Source organism: Lagenorhynchus albirostris, chromosome 12, assembly GCF_949774975.1.
Source record: "Lagenorhynchus albirostris chromosome 12, mLagAlb1.1, whole genome shotgun sequence".
Taxonomy (NCBI): Eukaryota; Metazoa; Chordata; class Mammalia; order Artiodactyla; family Delphinidae; genus Lagenorhynchus; species Lagenorhynchus albirostris.
This window is the reverse complement of record NC_083106.1, coordinates 63,726,695-63,745,054: the sequence shown is the minus strand read 5'-3', so window position 1 is coordinate 63,745,054 and position 18,360 is coordinate 63,726,695. Positions and strand designations below refer to the sequence as shown.

Here is an 18,360-nt window from a genome sequence, read left to right as displayed (position 1 = left end):
CAGATTTTCTAATGCAAATTTTTTTTTTTTTCTGGCCCTGTTTCCTCTATGTCTTCTCCCTCCTCATCTGGCACTGGTTTGGAAGCACTCATCTCCACCAAGTTGTCTTTTGTTAATTCCTCTGGTGTGGTGTCTATTAGCTCTTGAATTTCTCCAAGATCCATATCTCAAAACCCTTCACCCCACACTTTATTTTTTTTTTCCGCAATATTCACAATCTCTTTCATGATTTCCTTGATCGGCTGTGTCCTAAATCCAGTGAAGTCATGCACATCTGGACACAGTTTTCTCCAGCAAGAATTTATTGCTTTGGGTTTGATGGTTTTCATGGTTTTCCCTAAAACAACGATGACACTGTCAATGGTGTAATCATTCCAGATTTTCATGATGTTCTCTCTATCGGGGCTCTCTCCCATAATGTTGATAATCCTTTCCATAGAGTCCTCTGTGTAATGAGCCTTCAAGATCCTTATAACCCCCCATCTAGACACTGAATTAGAAAATTGTGTTTGGGGCAAGTAGACCACTTCAGTGCCTTCGGTATTAAGCTCATGAAGTGCTTGCTGGGCAGAGGCATTGCCTAATAAAAAAAAAAAAAAGAAAAGAAACAAAGAAAAAATTTAAAAGGCAACCCCTTACTGGCAAGATACTTCCTGACTTCAGGGGAAAAGCATGGATGGAATGAATCTAGAAAAAGTTTTCCGGCTGCCCAGGCCTTCTTGCTGTACAACTGAAAGACTGTTGGCTGGTGTTTACATTTTCCCTTCACGGCTGAGCGATTAGCAGCTTTATAGCTAAGGCCAGTCCTGCAGTTTGCTTCAGTAGCACTGCTGTTAAGTCTCTTTCATAGTCTATGGTACTTTTAGGTTCTCTTATTAATCTATTTTTCAATCTTTTATTTTACATCTGAAAAACAAAACTTTAAATACGGCTTCAGTAAACTTCACCTTATTAGATGTAGTCCAAGCTGACTGAGAGCTTTTGGGATATTGACTCTCTAACCCAAACTTATTCAGTTTCCTTCCTAGAGTTATGTCTGCTGCGCAGTTGATTAAATGCCCTGGATGTCTTCAGTAAAGTCATGGCTAAAAGGTGAATAAAATCAGTCTGAAGAATGCCAACAAGGGTGGTCACCAATGCATGAAGCAACACATTCCCAGCAAAGGCTTTCTCACTCACCTGACTTACATATTGGCTATTACAATAATTCCTAAACATCAATTCATTTTTTTACTTAGGATCCTTAGTACTTTTCACATAAAACTGAATGCAAAATGCTGTTGTGAGGAACATATAAATGGAGATCCTCTTGTTGAAGCCGTGCTAGAAACCCAGAGCTTGTTGCCCAGTGTGGGCTTTACTGGGTAGGTAGCCCCAGAATGCCACTGCTGAACTTGAGGGCCTCAGGGCATGAAAAGTGTCTGTTCCGGTTGTTTGCAAAACAACAACAGAAACTTTAGTTCAAACCTCATTAAATATATGCTGTGAATCAGTAAGTTTCACAATCAAGTCCACTCTTTTTTAGTTAGTAATTTACATTTGTCCTTTCAAAATGTCAATTACTAGAAATCACTTAACTGTTTCCTGATGTCAAATTTCAGGTTGGGGTATGAAAACACGATATTATCATTATATATTAAGCAAAATTTCTAGTCCTTATTCTAATTGAGCATTACAATCAGAGAACACAAAATTTAGAATTAGACAATTATTTCAGGCAGAAGAGATTTTAGAAATTGTTGAGTATGAGTCTCTTATTTTACAGATGAGAAAACTATGGCCCGAGGAAGCTAGAGAACATTGTTAATGACTGTGACACAGCTAAGTGTTAACAGAACAAAACGCTCATTTGAATCCAGTGATATGTCTCATGTTTTTAAGACTGACATGGTTTTTAAAAAATATGTGTACTAGACACGTGAAAAAATGAAACCTAGAAACATTTGAATGCAGTTAGTTCTTTTTGTCGCCTTACAAACCATATATGCATGTTAGTCTCCATACTTTCAGAAAATTACAAATTTCAACAATGAATTTGATGAAGACTTACAAGATTTTGTGACGAGAATTTATTATCTCTATATAATTTAAAGTGTAAATTATATAGGGGTAATGCTGTGACTAATACAGTATTATCCCTATATAATTTGTATCTCAATGTAAAATGCTTCTGAGGAAAGTAAGGGCATAAGAAGGGAGAATCTGCTATCAGTTTATATGAAAATTTGCCAGGCTCCTGGGAGCTACGAAGATTTTACCTGTCATTGAGCTATTCCAGGAGCAGAATACTTTTAAAAGATCTGAACTACAAAACCACTTACTGATGATCGTATAATGGCATTCATTTACATACCCATGCATATATTAACATACATCTTAATGTGGCAAAGGGACAAAAGGGCATTCAAGGCACGGTTAATTGATAATCTTGATAACAAACACATTTGTGCCAACATTCTCTATATACTGAACAAAAATTATTAGAGTACCTGCTGAAATATATAATCATCAGTTATTAAAATGAAAAAAAGATGATCTAAGAAAATAGTACCTTCAATGTTGAACAAACAATAGTTTAACAGCAAAATTAATTCCAACATTTTTTTCTGTTCTTTAATGTTTCTACCGTGTTTCAAAATGTTGGACTCGATTATCTAAAGAGGATCTTCTAGGCAAAAGAATCTGCATAGAAGTTTTTGCTTTACCAATATCTTCAGTGCATTAAAAGCACTCTGAAGAACAGGGCATTTTTTTTTTTTGCGGTACGCGGGCCTCTCACTGTTGTGGCCTCTCCTGTTGCAGAGCGCAGGCTCAGCGGCCGTGGCTCACGGGCCCAGCCTCTCCGCGGCATGTGGGATCTTCCCGAACCAGGGCACGAACCCGCGTCCGCTGCATCGGCAGGCAGACTCTCAACCAGTGCACCACCAGGGAAGCCCAGAACAGGGCACTTTTTAAAGGGTGGAATTTAATCTTTATTTACAGGACACTGCAAGACATAAAATTTCACACAGAAATAAGAAACCCACTGAGAGGAGAGGCTTCATACAGGATGTACAGTTTGGAACTGTTAAAGTATAGTATCATTGTAAAAAATGCTACAATAAGAAACCACATTTTTAAAAGGTTCTTAGTAGAGAAACAGTATGATGCAGTATGTGGGTCAAATGAGGATAGTTTTGTTGCTAGGAACAGCCATACATTTGGAATTTAGAAAGTTAGGAGAGTCTGCTTTGGTTTGATAAAGGTTTAAAAAGATATTTTTCTGAAAATTTAGGATAGCAAACTAAGATATAAGAAACATCATAGCACTCTGAGTTATCATAATTTATCTCCTCGTTAAAGCTTTATTATTATTTGTACCCTAATTTATTTAGGAATAGTTTCATGATAGACATATTGGTGTGAAAAGCATGTACTAGTTAATGGAAGCTTAACTAGTTAATGAACCTGATTTCATATACACCCATACATATACATAACATACAGTTCTAAGAGCTTTGAAATATCTGTTTTCCTTGATTAATTTGCTTGTCTTCTTTTTTCTTACATGATTATCACCAAGTATCATGTTCTACAAGTAAACAAGAACCAATGTAATTCTTCTGTTATCATGGATACATATCTTGCATGAGAAACTTAAAGAATTAAATGATTATCCAAGTTACTACCTGATATTAAAAATGTGATGAATTTTATAGAACAATGATTAAGCTGACATAGTTCCAGCATAACAAATAAGTCCAAGATATGCAGTCATCCTCACATCCTCATGAGCTGAATATTAACTATAACTGCTCCCAACTGGGAATCTTTAAATGATTGTGGCTCCTACTCACAGTAGAATCAAAATGATAAAACATTTTTTTGTTTCTTGAATCATAAACTAGTATGACAAAATATGGTGTAGTGTTTAGTTTGGTTCTTAGTCCACTAGTCTGTCAGCAGCTAATCATGTTTAAAAATCATTATTTAACTTTTGCCTAATGGTCTCAAGCCTTAGAGTGCTTCACAGAATATGTTCAGTCAAAATCTGAATCCAATTACAGTAGTTCATCTAACTAAAATAGAGCAGGGGAAAGGCCTTTGAGTTAATATCACTCTTTGCAGTGGTAAATACATACATGACTAATGCATATTTTAATTAACAACTGTGAACATTATTTAACCAATATAACAAATCAAACGTAACTTTTAAGATGGGACAAGATTAATCAAGCTTTGGAAACTTTTCAGAAGATCAGTCCTGTAAGCAATTTGGCATATTCTTATCGGAGAGAAGACAGTGCTTTAATTTTTTAAATGACATTATTAGAAAGCCAGGTTTTTCCTTAATTCATTGCATTTGAATTTCCATCTAAAAATCATGGAATGCAAAACTAAAGCAACTTTTCAAAACAAATAGCAATGCTTTCATCATTACTTTGCTCACAGCAGAACTTTAAAAACAAAACGAAACTAAAAACCCTATTTTAAAAATTCTTAGAAAGCAAACCAAAATTAGCATAATCTAAAATGTCAGTGTGGTTTGAACTTAAAAATTGGGCTAATGTGTATTAATGAATTTAAAATATTTTCCAGGAAAAATATTTTAAATTGTTAGTCACTGCGTAGCTTTTTGGCTGTCATAAAGATGCAGGGTCTTCCCTGCAACCTAAGTAAATACACAGGATAGTGTAAAATCCTCTCCTTATCCCGGCCTTTCTTTATCACTACCCAGATATTGCTGAAGGATGATGGTGATGCAAAGTTAGCAACTCACATAACAATGGTTATTTCCTATGACATGTTCTACATTTACTTTATAACATCTATCTCCCAATCAAGATTTTTTTCCCTGAAACATATGCCCCCAGCCCTTCTCCATAACCATCTTTTCCCAGTGATATGTGACAATATTAATCCAAGCTATACTTACTGGGGCTAATTATAAATTCAATCTACTGAAAGTGAAATTTAGTCTTGATTTACCTGCAAGACTACGAGGTTAAAAAGAAAAACTGAGCATTCAAACAGCAGAATTTTAAATATGCCAATATGGCTATCAGCAATAAAGTTTTTGTTGCTTTGATGCATTTGGAGACACAGAGCAAATAGGGTTTCAGATCAAATGCTCTTCGTGGATAAATTAGATCTTGTAAGTAACGTAAGGAATAGTTAAAGGAAAGGTTGCTAACATAGAAGGGTGTCCACTTCCCCAAGGCTCCTAAAGAAAGAAAAAGAGCTTCAGATAATCCTTGAAACCACGGGAGCCTCTCTTTCACTGCCCAGCTCAGAATTCAATTTACTTGCTTGTTTTTCACTTGGGTTAAGTCAGAAAAAAAGACAGATAGATGTGTTTTCAGCGTCAGTGTAATACGTTTACCTGATCTAAGGGAAAATTCAAAATTGATTTTCACCATGTTTTTGAAGTCAGATAAATTTTCCACATTCTAGAATTCATGAAGAAGTCAAGTCATTGATTGCTGTTAAAGTTAAACAGGTGAGTAGCCTGCTTGAGAGATTAGAACAAAGTCCCTTCTTTTTACTAGGACCCAACTGCATTTCTTGTGTCAGCCTATTAGTTTGAAAGCACTTGAAAATTACTCCATAATTGTAAACTTAATGATCTTCATCATCTAAGATTCATCATAGATGTCTAAAAGATAAGAGAAAAATCAAGCTTACTTTGAAAGTACAGCAAAGCTGTTCCCATGCTATATCAACTCATTTAGTCCAGCCCTTATCAAAATTTTTAAAGGAAATTTTAAAAAATGAATATTCCAAGTTTGTATATTGCCATTTTAAGACTTTATCCTTTCCCCAGTTACTTTAGAAAGTATAAGTAGCTCATGTAGACACCTAGAGTACCACTAATTGTGTTGAACTGTCTGTGCTCTACTGCCAAGGTCTCTATGGTTTCATTATCCCAAGCTGCCTAGAGTACCACAGATTGTGTTGAACTGTCTGTACTCTACTGCCAAGGTCTCTATGGTTTCATTATCCCAAGCTGCCATGATGCTTCTTAACGTCAGAGCCAATTTATGCATGAGAGATAAAACCATAGAGCAATGAAATAGGGTCCTAAGAGAAGAATTATTTAGAAGATACAAATATGATTTTTTTCTTTTAAAAATTGTAGTTACTGAATGCCCAGTTGATAAAAGTATTTAAATGTGTGTGTGTGTATGTAGATATATGACCAAATGCCAAAGAAAAAGGACATTATCATTACCTTTTATATGGCTTGTGTGTCCCTCCCCAAAAGTATACCCATATCTGCCTCCTCTAAGTATGCATATTATTAACCTTTGTATAAATCATTTCTGTGTTTTTCTTTATAGTTTTTCCATCTCTGTATTATTTAATATATACTCTTGTGCCTAGTTTTTTACTTCATATAAATGGAGTCATGCTGCTTATAGCTTTTAGTGACTGGCTTTCTATGCTCAACATCATGGTCTAAAGTTTCATCCATGTTGTTTCTTATAGTTGAAATTAATTAATTGATTTTTTATTGACTAGTAAACCACTCCATGAATATGCCAAAGTTCTTTTTTTCTCTCTCTCATCTTCCCTCCTTCCCTTCCTTCCATCCTTCCTTCCACTCTCTCTCTCTCTCCCTCCCTCCCTGCCTCTCTCTCTCTCCTCTCTCTTTCTTTCTCTTTTGAGATGCAGCAGAGGGAGAACACCAAGATGCTGTCCACAGCCTACATTCACTGAGAGCAGCTCCTAGACACTGGATGTGTGCTAGCCTGAAGCCTGCCCCTCAGGCTGAATCTCCAAGACAAGCAAAGAGGCCTCCTTCACAGAAAGACTGAGCAGTGTGCTCCAGTCAACTGGCTGTGCAGTGCCCTGGGCATGGGAGCCTACCAAGTACTCTCTCTCTGATTTCCACAGTCCCTTGGGACCCAGAAATGCCAGCCCCTCAGTCACCAGAGCCAGGTGATCAAGGAGCATCTCCTGAGCAGCAACACAAAAAAACAGGACACCAGACAGAAATATCAGGATACCTGATGCATGCGAAGCTCCCCTCCAGGAGACACTGGCACTCTGGGAGATGGCAAAGGGGGAGCTTGTAGATGGTTCCTGCCCTCTGTGGTCTCTGCAAAGGATTACAGTCAGCCCCTAGATGAGTGTTTAATTAGAAGCCTGCCCCTCAGGCTACAGCCATGATAATTAGTTAATGGCCTCCCTCACAGAAAGACCAAACTCTTGTTCTGTTTCCGCTTATTGTGCCCTGGGGGTGGCAGCTATTTAAGAAATCTTTCTCTGTTGGTTACAATCCTGTGGGACCCACAAGCATAAGCCCCACTGGCCACCAGAGCCAGGTGATGTAGAGGTGACCTGTGGCACAAAAATCGGGGCACCAGGCAGAGGTATGAACTCCATTTGGGTGACTCCAATTATTTCTTCCTTTTACTATTGATGAGCAGTTGTATTTTCAGTTTTGTTCTGTTTTGGTTTTGCTATTAAAATTTTTGCTATGAAAATTCTTAAGTCTTCTGGTTCATGTTTGAAAGAGTTTCTTTAGGTGTATAATTGGGAGTAGAATTGCTTTGTTTAGGGTTAGTTCATCTTCATATTTATTAAATAATGTGCAGCTGTTTTCCAAAGTGTTTGTACTAATTTACACCTTATGAGTATCAAATTAGAGTTTGTCATTGTGCTACATTTTTTCTAACATTTGATACTGTCAAGTGTATAATATTTTTGCAAATCTAGTGGACAAGAAACTGTGTCTCATTGTAGACTTATTTTACATATTCCTAAGTACTAATGAAGTTAAGCATCTTTTTATAGGCTTATGTGCCATTTAAGTTTCATCCTGTGTGAAATGACTATTCAAGGTTTTTTTACCAGGTTCTTTGTTTTGATTATATTGATTTGGAGGAGCTCTGCATGCTAATCCTTTGTCAGTTACATAGGTTGCAAATATCTTCTCACTTCATTGTATATTGTTAATTTTTATGGTGTGTTTAGATGGAAAGAATTCTTAACTTTACTGAAGTAAATTTTATCAATTTTTCCTTAATGGCTTGTGTGTTTTCTGTCTTGTAAATATTTTCCTACTCAGAAAATATGAAGATGTTCTCCTACACTGTATTCAGAGTTTTACAATATTTCCTTTCTATTGAAATTTTAATCTATTTAATATATATTTTTGTGTATGGTGTGAAGAATCTCCTTTAATGCATTTACATATGATTAATCAATTCTCCCAGGACTATATATTGACTAAGAAAGGCAGAAAAACCTGAATCTGTTCACCTTTTGTTTTTATGCTTTCTTTTTAAAAATTTTTATTTTACTGTGGTAAGAACAGTGAACATGAGATCTACCCTCTTAAAATGTTAACCGTATAATACAGTATTGCTTACTATAAGTCGTATACTGTACAGAAGATCTCTAGAGCCTATTCATCTTGCCTAACTGAAACATTGTGCCCCCTGGTCAGTAACTTCTCATTTCCTCTTCCATCTAGCCCTTGGCAACCAACATTCCAGTTTTTGATTCTAAGAATTTGATTATTTTAGATATGTCATGTAAGTGGCATCATGCAGTATTTATCCTTCTGTGGTTTACTTCACTTAGCATAATATCCTGAAGTATCATCCATGTTGTTGCATATTGCATAATTTCCTTCTTTTTTGAGGCTGAAAAATATTCCATTGTACGTATAGACCACATTTTCTTTATCCATTCATCCATCAATGAACATTTAGATTGGTTCCATGCCCTGGCTGTTGTGAATAGCACTGCGATGAACATAGGAATTCTAATATCTCTTTGTGATTCTGATTTCAATTATTTTGGATAAATACTCAGGAATGGGATTGCTGGATCAATGGCAGTTCTTCTTCTTCTTTTTTTTTTCCTGGCAGTGCTGCACGGCTTGTGGGATCTTAGTCCCCCGACCAGGGAGCGAACCCGTGCCCCCTGCAGTGGAAGCATGGAGCCCTAACCACTGGACTGCCAAGGAATTCCCATGGCAGTTCTGTTTTTTAGGGCCTCCATACTGTTTTTCATAGCAGCATACTTACTGTTAAATTTATTGGGTCTTTACTGCCATTTAATTTGTAAGTAATCCAGTTCCAAATCCATCATGAGGGTCAAGATTTTAGGGTCACTTCTGGTACAACCTGGATTTCCCCAAAAGCAAAGCCTCGGAGAAAGCTATGTATATGAGTAGTTTATGTAGAAGTGTGATTCCGGGGAAAAGGAAGGATGGAAAGAGAGATTGAAGCAAAAAATAAAGAATATCAATTTGACTGTAGTACCAGGCTACACATTTATTGAAAAGTCTTTTGAAAAATATCTCAGGATCATCCAGCAGGGAAAGAAAGAGGAAAGCATCTGTCAGTTGGTGCCTCTCTTCTACTAGTGATTAGATTGTGAGTTCCAAGATGGTAGAGAGAGATTTGTATCTGTTTTTTTTGTTTTGTTTTGGGTTTTTTTTTGCAGTACGCGGGCCTCACTGTTGTGGCCTCTCCCGTTGCGGAGCACAGGCTCCGGACGCGCAGGCCCAGCGGCCATGGCTCACAGGCCCAGCCCCTCCGCGGCATGTGGGATCTTCCCAGACTGGGGCATGAACCTGCGTCCCCTGCATCGGCAGGCAGACTCTCAACCACTGCACCACCAGGGAAGCCCTGTATCTGTTTTATTCACTGTTATATACCCAGTACTAAGTTGACAGAATAAATATTTATGGAATGAATGAATTTCTTTGTAATTATAATCCATTATCTCCCAGATATTGTTTCTGCCCCATTCTCCCTCTCTTCTGATCGCAGAATTTCAATTATATGCAAGTTAGACCTCATTCTTCTCATATCTTCATGTCTTTCAAAAACTCTTTCATATTTATCATATTTCCTTGCCACTACATAAAGGAAAGTTTCCTCAGATACATTTTTTTTTACTTCACTAATGTACTATTCGGCTACATCATGACAGAAATTTTTATCTCAATGATTGCATTTCATTAACAGAATCTGTGACTTTTCTTCAAACCTACATGGTTATGTTACATCATTTTTTTGGTTTTTACTCATATTTTCAATTTGTTTGTTTCCTTAGACAAACTAATCCAATTATATTCTATATCTGCTAAATTCTAATATTAATTTTCAGTTCTGAATCTTCTGGGATTTATTTTTCTGCTGGCTAAAACTCATCATATATTATTTCCTTGTGTATTTTTGCTTTTTGGTTATGTGCTTCTATTTCATGTAACACCTTCTACCGAAATAACTTGAGAATTTTGTGAAGGCAAATTTCTGCAAACAAGATTTGCGTTTGTTTCTTAAGTCCACTGGTAGCATCAGTCAGCAGGAAAAACCAGTTCTTTTTTTTTTTTAATATTGTTTTATAGATGGTTAACAATGTTGTGTTAGCTTCAGGTGTACAGCAAAGTGATTCAGTTATACATATACATGTATCTAGCTCTAAGCTAAATTAAAAGACTTTCAATGTGGAGTCATATGAATAGAGGTTAGAGGTCATGTTAAGGTTATTTGAGTTTTGGTATTGATAGGGGAGAGCTCTTTTTGTTGCAACTCATTTCTAAGGTTTTAATAAGCAATCTTCTGTTTCACGCTTTTGGAAAGTAAGTTTGGGCAAGTTTACTCTTACATTGGTTATGATGCCATTTTGACTCTCAGATTTATGCAAATACATCTTCAATTGGACTCCATAACTTTGGCCATTTTGGACTTTGAATTCTATACCTCATTTTCCATATATGACCAGAAAAATAAAAGCTCAAGTTCACCTGTTTGGCTCCTAACAAAAAATTCAGATTTAGTAGTTGTTTACCACTTCAGGGTACTACATTCACTAAATTTTTGGCTTCTCAATATTCTTTGACTTCTGGTCAGCCATTGATGCATCTAAAATAATTAAAATTTTTGTCAGTAGATTTAGATATTTTCAAGGAAAGATTTTAGTGATGCTATCTTGTCTGACCCACTGCTAGAAATAAAGATTAATATGTAATTCTTTATGACCTGCTAAAAATAATTAAATTAATAAAGAATGATACAATTTAACAATGAATATTCATTTATTGCATATATTCTATATACCTGGCCTATACCAGGTCCTTTATATATACCATCTCAATAAATGCCACTACCACAAAGTGAAGTAAGTCAGAAAGAGAAAAACAAATACCGTATGCTAACACATATATATGGAATCTAAAAAAAAAAAATGGTTCTGAAGAACACAGGGGCAGGACAGGAATAAAGACGCAGACGTAGAGAATGGACTTGAGGATACGGGAAGGGGGAAGGGTAAGCTGGGATGAAGTGAGAGAGTGGCACTGACATATATACACTACCAAATGTAAAATAGATAGCTAGTGGGAAGCAGCAGCATAGCACAGGGAGATCAGCTCGGTGCTTTGTGACCTCCTAGAGGGATGGGATAGGGAGGGTGGGAGGGAGACGCAAGAGGGAGGGGATATGGGAACATATGTATATGTATAACTGATTCACTTTTTTATACAGCAGCCATGAACACAACAATGTAAAGCAATTATACTCCAATAAAGATGTTAAAAAAATAAAATAAAATAAAAAAATAAATGCCTCTACTAATCTACCAACATTAGAAGAGGGTATTTATGAGGATTCTCAGCTCTGAAAGGTATGTAATAAAATGGTGAATATCACACAGACTGCAAATAGTGAAGTCTGCCTAGAAGACTGACTTCAAAAAATGGAACTATGAAGATTTATTCTTTTGGAAATGATTTATGCTTTCAAGAATACCATTAAATATTTTCTAGGAAATATGAATTTATAAGCCACCAAGAAAGCACAGGCCAATTTTAGACGGACAATGAACACATTTCACTTTGACGCTGTTGCTGCCCAATTGCTGTCCTAATCACTACTAAGCAATTTGTGACCCCAGAAATCCAATAACATTTCATTTTGCATCAGTCAACATGACAAGTCTATTACACCCTAAGAAGTAACTCCTCAAATCTTGTTTCCCAAAACAAATTGTAGTGAACATTCATTCATCGGTGATACCAAAATATTATACAATTCTAGGAAACTAGTTACCAAATGATGTTTCAAAGAAGAGGTTAAAATAAAGTGAATAACAAATAAAAAATAAAATTCATAATCAGTTTTATAAAAATATTTTTTAAATGTCAAAGCACAATTTCATATACTTTGCAATAATTTACTATTATTCTTTATAAAGATAAATTGCCTGACATCATAGAAATAATTTAATTGGTCCTCATTACTTACCTGAAGTATAGTGTCAACAGACCCAGAAATTCAACAAAAATCATAAACCCTTCAGAAAAAAGCTTTTTTTTTTTTTTTTTTTGCTGTACGCAGGCCTCTCACTGTTGTGGCCTCTCCCGTTGCAGAGCACAGGCTCTGGACACGCAGGCTCAGCGGCCATGGCTCACGGGCCCAGCTGCTCCGCGGCATGTGGGATCCTCCCGGACCGGGGCACGAACCCCTGTCACCTGCATCGGCAGGCGGACTCTTAACCACTGTGCCACCAGGGAAGCCCCAGAAAGAAGCTTTTGAGGTACAAAACTCTATTTCATAAAAGACATATCCTTCATTCAGAAATTGAATGCTTTTATTTTAAAACTCAAAAATATCCACTGAAACTCTCACTGGAAGCATAAAATAAAAACATATTTTTGACAGTCAATAAACATGTTTAAAAATCAGGTACAAGAAGTGGTGAATTTTAAGGAAGGAACAAAACACCTTAATATTCCCTGGATATTACTTCTAGTCTTTTTGTCTAAGATCAAGTTTAGTATCTGTTCTTATCAGTTTAATATTCCCTGAATATATCAATAAAAAAAAAAAATGTTCCCTGTCACATCTTAAGTCACTACGAATCATTTTAAATGAGAATTTATAAATGGTTAAATTCCATTTAAATGAAAAAATTAACAAAGAATATTATTATTGATCTTGAAAAATTAAAAGAATATTATTTGTGGCACTGTTGATCTTCTTTAAATATAAGTATATATAAGATAAATACTTAGATTGAAGCTATCAGTCAGGTGCTCTAGAAATATCCTTTTTAATTTTGTCTACTTAGCATGCCTGTCTTTTTTAGAAATAGCATCTCATTTCATCTGTGTACTGCTTCTTTTTTCACTCTAAACTTATTCATCAACTTGTCATACAATTTCTCACCAACAACATTGAATATTAGAAGGTAATAGTGCAATATCTTTCAACATCCAAAATAATATGATTTTTCTACATGAAATCCTATACCAACCCAACAATCAACCAAATGTAACCACTTCTCCCCATATCTCCCAATTCCCTACCATCCTTTCTCATTCACACTACTGAGATCTCTTCCTAACTCTTCTACCTTTCACCGTTATAGTTCCTGCCCAGATTGTCCTTCACAAAGGAGTCAGAGTGGGGTTTTTTTTCAGAGTGATATTTTTGAAATACAAATCCAAACATGGCCACCCCCTGCTGTATGTAATCTGATGGCTTCTCATTGTACTTAGAATAAAGAGAAAATTTCCTACCTGCCCTCTATGCTCTGCAATGGTTTGGCGCCAACCTGTCTCCTTTAATCTCAGTCTTTCCCTCCCTTCCTCTCTGCCACAGGTGTGTTGCCCTCACATCCTTAACCTTAACAAGCTTTTTCATGCTCCAAGACTTTTATACTATATTATTCAGGGAGCAAACTCTTCAGTTCCTTCTTCTAGTAGTAAATTCATACTTATCCTTCAGTTTCAGCTCAATAATCCCTTTCTCAAAAAAGGCTTCCTCCATCTTATGTATTAGGTAACTCCTCCCCCATCAGACAGCCTAATGGTATTGAGCACCTCATATGTGAGGCTCTTAAACACAGCTGCAATTTTATATTTTTTGTGTAACTAGTTGGGTATTTTTTGATACAATATAATAAGTGCCATGAGAATAAAGGCCTTGTCAATTGTCCTATTTCCGATACATAGCAGAATATCTAAATAGACATTTTTCCAAAGAAGACATACAAATGGCCAACAGGTACATGAATAGGTGCTCAACAGCACTAATAATTAGGGAAACACAAATCAAAATCACAATAAAATATCACCTCTCAACTGTTCGAATGGCTATCATTAAAAAGTCTGGAGATAACAAACGTTAGTGAGGATAGGGAAAAAAGAGAACCTTTGTGCACTGTTGGTGGGAATGTAAATTGGTGCTGCCATGATTGAAAACATTATGGAGGCCCCTCAAGAAGTTAAAAATAGAACCATATGATCTAGCAACTCCACTTCTGGGTATACATACCAAGGAAATGAAGACAGGGTCTCAAAAAGTTATCTGCACTCCCATGTTCATTGCAGCATTATTCTCAATAGCTAAGACATGGAAACAACCTAAGTGTCTGTCAACAAATGAATGGATGAAGATGTGGTGTGTATATATATATATATATATATATACACACACACACACATAACCACATATAATATATAACGGAATATTACTCAGCCATGAGAAAGAAGGACATCTTGACCTTTGCAGCTACATGGATGGACCTTGAGGACCTTCATTACGGCAAATGAAATTAGTCAGACAGAGAAAGACAAATACTGTATGATTCACTTACATGTGGAATCACGAAAGCCAAACTCATAGAAACAGGGACTAGAGTGGTGGTTACCAGGGATTGGAGGGTGGGGGAAAAAGAGACATTTTGGTCAAAGAGTACAAACTTTTGGCTAAAAGATGAATAAGTTCTGGTTGTTTAACGTACAGCATACGGATTATTGTTAATAATACTGTATTATATACTGGAAAGTTGCTAAGAGAGTAGACCTTATGGGGTCAGGTCTAGAAGTAGCATATATCATTTCCACCCACATTATAGCGACCTGAACGTAGGCACATCATCTCACCCAACTTCAAGAAAGTCTGGGAATATCTCTGTACCAAAACAAGAAGTAAACTTGATTATCTAGGTACGTAGCACAATTTCTACAGCTTAAGATAAACAACTTTTCATTTTGCTGTGTGTTTCTGTAAGGGGCTTTTTGTGGCTTTAAATCGTACACTCTAGTTAAAATACACTTTACAGTAAGCAGTCTTCTAGAGGATCAGAATAACTTACTGATAGGAATGTAATAATTTTTCAATGCTATATGGGCTATTCTGTTTTAATACTTTATCTCTAAAGAGATACTATTTATTTTTTCTGCAAATTTACACAATAGAATTAGAGAAAAAGCACATCAGATTTGAAACAGGTCCACTTCCCCTAGGCTATACAGGAAATACCCCAGAAGGAAGTAAACCCTTTTGAAACACTACATGGAACACACTTTTTAATTGTGTTGAACAGTACTATTTACATTTTTTAAACAAATTGAAAAAAGCTTTATCTATGCACCCAGATACAGGTTACATTGATTGATCAACCACTACCCTTCTTTTCGAAAGTAGATAAATCACAAATCATAAAATGGTTAATCAAACAATGATTTTCAATTTGGGTGGGTACTATTTACTATTTAGTATGTCCTAATTACTTCGTCCAAGTACTATTTTTGGTAGAAGTTTATATGCTAAAGGCAGTTTCTTATACCTTGTATATAAACCAAACAAAATGGAGAAGTCACCTTTTATGCTGAAAATTCTATTTGGAGATTTTATATACTGATAACACAGTTACTCTAATTATAGGAACACTATTTTCTAGAATTCAGCATAAGCTTCCAAGAGGCCTAAAGTATTCAGATCTTTGTCCCAACTCTCAGCTTCCTTTGTCTGTAGGCTCACTAGAATGCCTAACTCTGAAGAATTACTTCAGCAACACCCACAGAATAATTTATGAAGTTACCATTCCTTTTGGGCCTCGTGTCTAACCAGTAAAATGATCTTCCTAGTTCTTTTTCCTCTAGGCCATTTCCTAAGGTGGCAGAATAGCTCTATTATTGTTTTATTGTAGCTATTTAAAAAAAAAATCTAGGCCCTCAGGATCTCATTCAAACTTTTGTTCCCAAGTACTTTGGATGAAATCAAATATCATGAAATATTTACAATTTGTACTCAAGCTATGAAAGGACACTTTGGGAGGGGAACAGGGATATAAAGACTGGAGATAAGAGAGCATAGCATGGTAACCACTTCTGAAAAGTTTATGCTCTGCTTGGTAGAAATTATCTGTATAGGTTAGATACTCGTTTTTTGGCAGTTTCTGTTTCATGTCATGCTCTTTTTCAGAAGCTGATTGCCAATGGCTGAGTGGAAGATTCCTGGTGCCCGTAGGCATTTCTGTTGTTGTTTCTGTTTGGAGGACAATTTAGGAAAAGAGAGTTGATAACAAACAGGGCAAGGCTTGTTGAATTGGAGCTGATACACATTATGTTTGTGGCTCCCTATGGAAATGCTTAGTTGAAATACTCTTCATGAGGGAGAAAAAGAGAATAGTACATTTATGCCATCCTCATGAAATAAGAATATGGTGAGCTCACTACTGCATTGTCAGATTACAGAAGAGTCCAAATATAAATAATTGCAACCAAAAAAACAGAAAAAAGTACTTAGACATCATTGAGCAAGGCATATAATTTTTTTAAATGATGAGGAGTTAGAGGTCACGCCTATACGCATTCAGGAGATTTGGACAAATACTTAATGTATGCACAAAAGAGCCCTATATAGGTATATGTAGACTGATGCTATTCCCACCCTGGCTACTAATTTTATTTTGATGTCTCTGAATGCTCATTATTTTATGGTTGATCAAACTAAGTTCCCATCAAGTTCCAAAACAAGGATTCTGTGAAAGTTTTATTTCAGCTCTTTATAGATCAGGATTATACAGTAGAAATGTGATGTGGGCTACAAATCCAAACCACATACGTGATTAAACTCTTTAGTAGCCACAGTAAAGAAAGTGAAAAGAAACAGGTGAAAAGAATTTTATTAATATAGTTTCTTTCACTTAATAGATTCAAAATATTATTATTTCAACATATAATCAACATTTTAAAGTATCAATATGATACTTTACACCCCTTTTTTTAGTATTAAGTCTTTAAAACTCTGTATTTTTTAGAGAGCACATCTTGATTCAGACTAGCCACACTTCAAGAGCTCCATAACCACCCGTGGCTATTGGCTGTCATTTTAGACAGCACAACTGTATAATACCTTGATAGTTTTGAAAAGAAAAAACATATCATTTATCATTGCAGAGCCATATGAATGGATCAGGAATATCAAATCTGGTGCTTTCATTTACACAGGTTTCCAAGTTCTCACAATTTCATCAATGGCATTTTAATACGTTTCAAGAATACACATTATATTTTATAACTGGCCATTGCTTTTTCTTTTACTAGGAATATTTTCTGCAATACCCTGGCATTTTATAGATGTGCAGCACAATTTCCCAACGCTGTTATCTCTTCTTTTAAGAATACCAACACTTCCAACATGAGGCTTAGATGGACTAAATATTTTAATGAGATAACTTGTCTCACAAGATGTGTATATTGATAGAAAAATAACAAAAAAATATAATCTAATGAAACTACTATTTAAATTCATGTTCCTGGAAGAAAACATTAGACTAGGTATTATTTCTCTTACAACTGATATTTACCAAAAGAAGAGGAGGAGTAAAACTGGGAGGAAGATAAAAAGGAAGAGCAGGGCTTCCCCGGTGGCGCAGTGGTTGAGAGTCTGCCTGCCGATGCTAGGGGACACGCGTTCGTGCCCTGGTCCGGGAGGATCCCACATGCCGCGGAGCGGCTGGGCCCCTGAGCCATGGCCGCTGAACCTGCGCGTCCGGAGCCTGTGCTCCGCAACGGGAGAGGCCACAACAGTGAGAGGCCCACGTACCGCAGGAAAAAAACAAAACAAAACAGGAAGAGGATGCGGGCAAAGAAGAAGGAGGAGGAGGGACAGAATGACAACAATGTTCAACAGCAACAAGGAGAAGGGAGAAGAGGTAGAGAGGGACAGGAGGAGGAAGGGAAAGAACATCACCAAAGGCACATACGCCTTTGACTAGGAATGAGTTTGACATCCTTTCACCGATAGAAAGTTGTGTCTGAAGGCACCCTACTCCTTTCATTCAACCCAGTTACTACACATTCAACACCTTGGGGAAGGCATGGCTCTTGCTGAGAGCAATTGCCGACAAAAAGAACAGGTAGCTGGAGCTAGAAAAGACTTTGAGATCCATACAACGCTGAGAAATTCCCTCTGCTGCACCCTGACAGATGCTACCTGCTTAAATACTTCCAATAAGCAAGAATTGACTACCTCTGAGGCAGCACATTTTATTTGTAGACTATGGCATTCGTTGGAAAGTTCCCTCGTGAGGCCATGGTCGATCATTCCTGGGCTCATTGGG

At 36.4% G+C, this 18,360-nt stretch overlaps 1 pseudogene; it reads left to right on the top strand.

The window, feature by feature from the left end:
• Positions 1 to 12,745: 12,745 nt before the first annotated feature.
• Positions 12,746 to 12,852, top strand: LOC132530985 (U2 spliceosomal RNA; annotated as a pseudogene).
• The last annotated feature ends 5,508 nt before the right edge of the window (positions 12,853 to 18,360 follow it).